Source organism: Protopterus annectens, chromosome 5.part0, assembly GCF_019279795.1.
Source record: "Protopterus annectens isolate FY-2018-M chromosome 5.part0, PAN1.0, whole genome shotgun sequence".
NCBI classification, from domain to species: Eukaryota; Metazoa; Chordata; order Ceratodontiformes; family Protopteridae; genus Protopterus; species Protopterus annectens.
In genome coordinates this window covers 800,587,880-800,597,099 of record NC_056735.1, presented here as the reverse complement: position 1 = coordinate 800,597,099, position 9,220 = coordinate 800,587,880, and positions in this window count along the sequence as shown.

The window sequence follows — 9,220 nt, the reverse complement described above, 5'->3', positions numbered from 1 at the left end:
TAGAGCATGTAGCTTGGAGGGATTGGGATTTCTTTAGATGTAGCATAGCCAACAGCTCTGGGTTTGACATAGCTTTGTATGTTAGGCAGTGATCACATCGAAGTAGGCGATATGCTATGAAGTAAAGATGGAGTTTTTTGAGACGGTCAGCATAGGGCATATTTTTGAGTCCCATAATCGTCTTTGTGAGGTATTTTTGTGACCTTTCCAGCTCTTGCAGATGTCTTGTGAGGTACATTCCAAAAGGGGTGTTGTACTCAATAATGAGTCTAAAGAGAGCTGAGTAGACGGGAACAATGACCTATTTTTTCCTGGATGAGAACCCTTTCATGATGAGGTGTGCCATGTACAAGGATTTCCTGACTACTGTGGTGATGTGATTATCAAAGGAGAGACTACTGTCCACCTGAGTCCCAAGGTCTCTTATCACACCTTCATCGTTAAGTGGACTGCCGGCTATGTGGTAGTTCATGGGTACAGAGTTTTTACAAAAGGGGGATGACAATGCACTTTTTGGTGTTGCGCTTAAGGCCATTGCTCTGACACCAGGCATCAGTCTCAGTGAGGCCCTTCTGTAGGATGTCCACATTGTTTGGGGACCCAACTATGGCACCTAATTTGCAGTCATCTGTGAACTTCATCAGCCAGAGGCCCTCTGTGTTGTCCCATACTTCAGAGAAGTAGATCCTAAACAGGAGAGAACCCGAGACTGAACCGGGTCTATATCACATAGTCGAAGTTTTATAACTTCGAACACGGAATATTTAAATCATTCCGTTCGAAGTTACAAAACTTCGACTAGTGATAAAAAAAAAAGAAGTAAAAACAAAATAAACTGTTATAAGCAGGGGGGCAAGCTGCCGTGCACCCCACACTCCCCGCTACTTAAATATACCAACTCTGAGATCACACCACATTGAAATGAATGGAAACCTCCCCTTACGGAGATTTCCATTTAAATGCTCGAACTTGTACAAGTTCGAACTTATGGTCTCGACCATATGGGGTTCGAACTTGTACAAGTTCGACTATGTGATAGGACCAGACTGATCCCTGTGATACTCCACTTGTCACAGGTTTGAAGTCAGATTTGGAGTCTGCAACTTTTACAGTGTGGGTTCTGTCAATGAGCCAGTTGGCAACCCATCTTGTAATGTATGGATTTATGCCGAGTTTAGTGAGCTTATCTATGATTCCAGAATGGGGGATGGTGTCCAAAGCCTTGGTGAGGTCAAGATAGGCTGTGTGAACTGCCTTACCTATGTCTATGGCTTTGGTGACTGTTTCAAAGAAGTCGATCAGGTTCAGGAGACATGATCTGCCCTTCACAAACCTGAACAGGGTGGGGTCCAGAGTTTGGAGGCTACCAATGTCTTTGTTTAGGAGTTCCATGATGATGCGTTCCATGGTTTTGCAAACCAGGCTTGTCAGGCTAATAGGGCGATAGTTCCCAGGTTCCATGGTGGCTCCCCCTTTGTGGAGTGGTATAACTGTTGCTGTGCACCATTTCAGTGGGTGCAAAGCCTGTCGTGAGATTCTGATTGAACATGGTGCTTAGGTGGGGGCCAGTTCATTCTGAAGTTCATGTAGAACGCAGTCTGGAATGGTGTCCGGTCCCATGGATGATGTGTTCTTGGCTTTGGGGAGTGCACAGTTGTGATTGCAGGGCACTGCATTCTTCCAGTATGGATATGGGCCCCTTAGGGGGTGAGGGGGGTAAAGTTAGCACTGAACCTATTAGCCAGGATGTTGGTGGTATCAGTTAGTTCCATAATTTTCTTACCATTGTGCTGTAACTCAGAGCAGATGTGAGTGTTGCCATTGAGATTCTTGACATAGTTATAGAATGCATTGTGGTTGTCCTTAGAGTCAGTGGCAATCTTGTTTTCCTAGCTGGCTTTGGAGGATTTAATGAGGGATCTCAGCTTCTTACTGAGGCTGACCAGGGAGTTCCTCCACTCATGGGATTTTGCTCTCTTTTGCAACAGTTTCTTCCTTCTGTAGTAGAGTTTGTTTATAGCAGGGGATCATCAGATTGGCTTCCTTTTTTTGGAGGATAGCGTCTTGGTTCTGTTAGGGATAGCACGATCCATGCACTCATGTAAGTGCTTATAGAGTGCATTTGTATAAGATGTGACAGTCGTAACTGTATTGTCCATATGCATGGGTGTCATGAAGTTGGCCACTTTTGTCTTAATAAGCATGAAGTTGGCTTTGGAAAATTTTTACAGTGGTTTCCTTAATGGGGGGTGGGGGCGGGATGTGGATATCTATGGTGATTAGCTTATGGTCGGATCTGACCAACGAGGAGTTGACTTCAGGGGTGGTACACTGGTCACTCATGTTGGAAATGATTAGGTTAAGGATATTATTGCCCCTGGTGGGGGTGTGGATAAGTTGATCCAGTGCATTGGAGTTTATGAATTCTAGAAAGCGTTGAGCAAAGGAGTTCGTACATGCGTAGTTTTCCCAGTTAATGGTGGGGTAGTTGAAATCACCCATTATTAGGGTGTTTGTTTGAACCCTAATATTTTCTAGTATATCAAGAAAAGAGGAGTGGGAATCCTGGGGCATGGTGGGGGATCTGTAGCAAGCTACAATATGGATTGCAGTTTTGCCCAGAGTTAGTTGTACTTGGATAATTTCGGATGCATTATGTTGTGCAACTAGCCTGGAGATGTGGTTGTCCTTAATGAATATGGACACACCTCCGTCCTTGGTGTTCTGGTTCTGGTTTGATGGTTGAAAAGTATGGTATGAGTTATATCCTGGCAATGCAGGGGTGCTCTCTGGAGCCTTAAACCAGGTTTCAGTCACTGCACAGATATCGATATTCTCCATTTTAAGGAGTGCCTCTAGCGAGTGCATTTTGAGGTTTAGACTTCTAGCATTGAGTAGCATTACCCTCAGTTTTTGCTTGCCTGTATCTGTTATGGTGGTGGGTTTGTCATTTGAACCTTGCCTAAAAAAGGCACTATAGTTGGTGGCAAGAGCCTTAGCCAGTATCCAGAATCCCAGGGGAGACAGGTGTCATCCCAGGCAGACAGATACTGGATCCCCTTAGAATGACACCAGAAGCTTAGCCAATTGTTGAAGTCAATCATTTTGTCCTTGTACTGCAGTATCATTCTGGGCAAAGGTAGGATGCTACTCGGGGCTAGGGTCATACCTGCCTGGACTACAAGATTGGAGAGCTCCTCAATGTCTTTTTTTATGTAGTCCAGGGAGGAACGTCTCAGGTTGTTCACACCAACATGGACAATGACTGAGTCATATTTGTACTTGTTGTGGAGTGACCTGAGTGCGTGGGTTACGTGGCAAGATCCTGGCACCCAATAGGCAGCTAACAATAACCTTCTCCTTCTCTATTCTGGTGAGTAGGACATCAGTGTGCTTGACTATAGAATCACCTATGACTAATGTGTTAGGTACGTTGTTTTGCCTTATGGGCTGTGGTTGAGTGGTGCACTGAGTCTGTGTGTTATGTGTCTTTTAGGTTGTGATGAGGGGTGAAGGTTGCTTGTGTTTCTGCCTTGGAAGTCCCTGTTGCTTGGGCAGATTCTTATTGAGAGCCTCTGAGAATGTTTTTGTGTATCTATATGTGGGTTTTGGTGGTGTAGGTATAGTGGGACTGTATGATGAGTGTGGTGTGGAGCAAGTGTTTACCCTCTCCTCCTGACTGACAAGTTCGGTCTTGGGTTGAGAGAGCTTTGCCTCCAGTTTGGCTAGATAAATGCATCTCTCACAGGTTGTAATGTTGGGTGGTAGGAGGAGAGGATTGTCAGTGTACATGAGGCAATTGCTACATTGCCCCAAGATGCCCAGATTCATCAGATAGACAGGAGATAACACCGGGAGCTGTCCCTTGGACATGCCTGGGTAATCACTTTTTTCCTCTAGACAAGTGAGGGAAGTAAAGTACTAGAGCCGTTTCCTCAAAGTAACTTGAGTAAGATAAATACAAAAACTGTTAACCACTAGGTAATGAGAAAGGTTGAGTGCTTCAGTAATTTGTGGCTTATTTAGTGCTTACAACAGTTCTGAACCAGTGCTGAGCACTGAAAAGCAAATTCAAGTGCTAAGATTTAAAAACTAACTAGTTTTAAGGGAAAAACTGAAGAGCAGACATTGTGGAGCTGGAAATAGTTTAAGCCTAGCTAAGCGGTGCTGCTTGATGCACAATCTCGCACAAACACACACACACACACACACACACACACACACACACACACACACACACACACACACACACACACACACACACACACACACACACATATTATATGCATATACATATATTACAATATTTGTTTCATTGATGTAGACCACACATCTGTGTCTGTATCTCATGAACCTCTCATTTCATCTGTGGAAATAACTACTTCCTAATTTTTGCGGTAAACCCTTTTCAGTGGCATAAGAAATTAGTTACATTTTAAATAAAACTGCATCTAAGACTAGCTCTGTAACTAGGATAGCTGAAGGATGCAGACTGTACTTTTGACAGAAAAGCTTATTTTCTATGAAGTAAATTTGTACATATTCATTTACTCAATCTGCTGTATATCTTAACATATCTTCACTGTATTTCCTGCAGTCTGAGTTATATATAGATAGTGTTCCATCCAACACTTTTTAGAACCATTGTTTAATTGTTTAATTGTTTTAACTCATAGCCCATTGCTTTAATTCATAGCCCATTTTCCCATGCTTTTCTGCCTCATATCTGCCTCATTACTAACACAAATGTTCCTTGATTTTGTTGAGTCAAATGCCCTGGAACAAATTGTTCAAACCCCTACAAGAGGAATAAACATACTAGATCTGGTCCTCACTAACATGACAAACAGATGCGTCACCACAACTGACAGACTCACATTAGTTAAATCAGACCACATATCAGTCACCTTCGAACTGCCATTAACGCCAGAACTCACACAGGTGAAGTCAGACTAAAACACTTCACCAAGGCAAACTGTACCTTCCTAAGGGTAGGTATAAATACATTCCAAGCCCCACCCCCAGCTGGAAGTGATAACTACACCAAACCTTACACTAAAGCCCTGTACAATCACCTGTATAAGTGTATAGACTCAGCTATTTCAGAGAGATTCAAAGCCAGAGCCCCAAGTAAAAATAAGCCTCCCTGGTGGACATCTAGCATCAACAAACTTTACAACAAATGCTTAAAAGCTGATATCTAAGAAAATTAAGGTGAGGCCCCAACAATGGAAAGGCACCCTCCTCAGCCTCAACAGGCAAATAAGACAACATGTCAAATTTTCTCAGGACAACTTTGAGAAAAACTTATCAATAATAGCCAAGGGTAAACATAAGGCCTTTTACAGTTATGTAAATAGCCTAAAAGGGAGGACTCAAGCATGTGTCGAAATAGAGACTAACGGTATCACACACACACTGATCCTGCAGTGATAGCACCCCTGCTAGCAGACAGATTTGGTGAAAATTTCACTCCCTTATCCCCTCCAATCTCATCACAAACCTTGCTCCCAACCCCCCCTACCCCCACCCTACATATCAGAAGAGCAGATCATTAAAGCCTTGTCTAAGGCAAAAAATACAGCCTCTATGTGACCACATGTCATCTCAGGCTGTCTTCAAAACAGACTAAAACATGAATTAGCATCACCATTAGGTACCCCATTTTATCATACACTAACTCCAGGCTTTGTTCTTGTGGAATGGAGAACATCAGCAGTTATTCCCACCTACAAAGGTGCCTCAGCAACAGACCCGGGGAATTATAAACACATAAATCTGACCAGCTTCTTCGGTAAGGCCATGGAACACATCACCACGGACCTCATAAATAAAGCCATACGCAACTTCCAAACCCTGGATCTGACCCAATTTGGCTTTGCCAAGGGCAGATCCTGCCTGTTAAACATTATGGATTTGTTTGAAAATGTGACCAGGATCATTGATGAGGGCAAATATGTGCCCACAGCATACTTCAACTTGACAAAGGCTTTTGACACAATCCCACACTCAGGCATCACTAATAAACTTAGCAAACTGAATATAAAGCCCTTTGGTGTTAGATGGATTGCCAACTGGCTCACAAACTGGACACAGACTATCAAAGTGATAGACTCCACATCAACCAGCAGACCTGTCACCAGTGGGGTGCCACAAGGGTCAGTGATGGGCCTCCTACTGTTTAGTATATACTTCTCAGAAGTTCAGTCCAAAACTAAGGGGCTGTGGCTGATGAAGTTTATGGATGACTGCAAATTGGATGCAATTACTGAAGCCCAAAATGATGTCAGTATACTTCAGGAGGGTCTTATGCAGACCACAACTGGTGTCTTAGTCACGGTCTCAAACTGAATGCAAAGAAATGCACCATCATTCCCTTCAGTAAAAACAATGTCCCTTCACACTATCAAATTAACAACAATACCCTAAGTACCTATGAAGTGGTAATGGATCTGGGATCACAATTTGAATGTGACCTTAACTTTGACCACCATGTGTCTACTGTAGTAAGAAAGGCTTTTTAAATAACATACTTGATTAGCAAAGGTATTGTGTCTAGACCAAAGACAGTTATAACCCTTTATACTAGTCACTAGTCAGGCCCATAATTGAGTATAATGTCCCTTTTGGCATGTGCCATACAAAGCACCTTCAGCAATTGGAGAGACCTCAGAGGTTTCTATCAAAGAAGATCAAGGGACTCCAGCATGTGCCTTACACAGACTGATTGAAGTCCCTTTCACTGTACTCAGTATTGTACAGATGTCATTGGGGAGACTTATGCCTGGCTTACAGAGCAATCTTTGACCCAAACCTAATGAATTTTCTGCACATCCATAAATCAAATAGGACTAGAGCTAGCAGTTATAGAGACGTACATATAGCCTGCAAGTTGAAAAGGACATGCTGTAGGGACAGATTTTTCTCTCAGCAGCTGCTGTGCCTTTGGAATAGGCTACCAATTAATTTGAAACATAACACCTCTATGACACTGTTTAAAAGAAACCTGGACAAGTGGATGGGCCACCATAAATTCTTACCGGGGATAGTGCCCATAACCCTCTTAGACATGAGCAGCCATTACTAAATACAATCCTACACATTGACTAGAGTATCTATGGTATTACATTAGAATGAAACAGATAGGCTGGAAATGACCTCCAGGTTGATAGCCTAGTAACCTCCTATGATCCTATATCCTACTTTCTAAATAACAGTTCTTCTGTACTACCAAATATGTAATTCTATAAAATTGTACATATTCTAGTGAGACAATCAGAGATCTAAAATAGGTATTACTGCACTAAGGATAGTGACAGTTTTATTTTTTTGTTTTGAAACATCATGAACATTATTTTATCCTCACCTCAAACTCCACACAGTCAACTTTTTCTTTAGTGATTTTTGCTGAACATTCTGTCCTTTGGCCATTGTCATTCAACCACTAAGTCATTTTAACAAACTGCCCTGTACTACCTCAGTCATACCTCTATACCTCAGAGCAAGAAATCTGGACAAAGTCATAAATAAAAGTGGGATAAGGCCCAAAAATTAGGACAGTTTTAAACTATTGCTCTTACAAACTTAAAAAAATAAATAGAATAACATGTTTTGCATTGCATGCATTTTCTGAAGGATATGAAGTCTGAAACTCAAATGACTGTCATTATTTTCTAACTTCAGTCTTTAATGATTTGCCACTAATTTGCCAGAAAACAACAATTTTATGAAAAACGGACCAAAAATGTGAGGCAAAAATCTGAACATTCTGCGAAAATCTGTACAGTTGAGAGGTATGATTATGGAACAAGATAGTATAATTTGTAAAGCATGCATACATAACTATACTCTCATTGTAAAATCAGTTTCAATTCACTAAACTATGTTCAAACTGTAGCCTAACAATATTAGCACATGTTGAACAAAGGATACCCCAGAGTTGTAGTATGAGCTTAAAAACAGTACCTTCCATTAAATAGTAAATTAAATTTTCTTATGACAATACTTACATAGTTCCATCATTTTTTAAGGTCCTTCTTGTAGTTTTACTCTAACAACAATAATAGTAGTAAGCTCTCACATCTACTATAGCTCAATAGAAATTACCATACTAATTTATATATCTCATTTGCAACTGGTTAAAGACGTTTGCAGTATATTTGTTAACTGAAATACTTCATTTTTGTTACCTCAGCCCTATACTTCAGGATCTGCTGTGTTTTTTTTTTTAATTAGATGACTGACAGTGAAAGTTTTGGTCATATATTTACTTCATCAACTACAGACTATATCACTGGCATTCCTTAGAATTCTACAAGGTCACACAATATCATGCATACCTTTGAGTATAAACATTTTACTTTTTGCACTGGGGAACTTTAGGAGGTAATTTAGACCCATATTTTTATGCAGGTTATAAAAGCTTCAGTGAATATTTGTTTTTTGTTTTGCTTATGTCTTATGATTGTTCTGAAATTACAAGATGGCTGCACACTGATCAACAGCTTCATTTCAACCCTCCCAGTGTGAAAGATAAGGACCAGTAAATCTGCCAGATTTTGTAAATTCAGTTACTGTCTACTGAGTACAATGGCTACATGCTAGCAAAGAAGAAACTTAGACAGCCCAAAAGAAAATAATTTAAAAAATGTGAAGAGAAAATACTGCCTGGGAAGAATTATGGAGATGTTCAGCAAAAAGCAGTTCAAGCTCCAACTTTGGTGCAAGGCATGGCTTCCACTAATCTATGAGTAAAATAAATCAAATGTGCTCAGAGCTGATTACAGTAAATGAAAAAATGGAGGAGTATATCAGCTCAGAAACAGATGCTTGATGCCAGAGCCATGGGCTCAAGCTCAATGCCAAGAAATGTGTACTTATCCCCTTTGGAAAAGAACATGTACCCATGAATTACCACATATGTGGCAGTACACTAAACACCGAAAGTGTGATAAGAGACTTAGGGACACAGGTGGACAGTGGTCTCACCTTCGATAACCACATCACCACAACAGTCAGGAAATCCTTCTATGTGGCACACCTCATCACTAAGGGCTTTTCATCCAGAAAAAAGGAGGTCATTGTCCCACTGTACTCATCCCTCATTAGACCCATTATAGAATACAATGCCCCATTTGGTATGTATCTCTCAAGACACCTGTGTCAAAGGAAAAATTAACTTCAAAAAGATCAATACACGGCAGGTTCAGGTTCAGGTTAA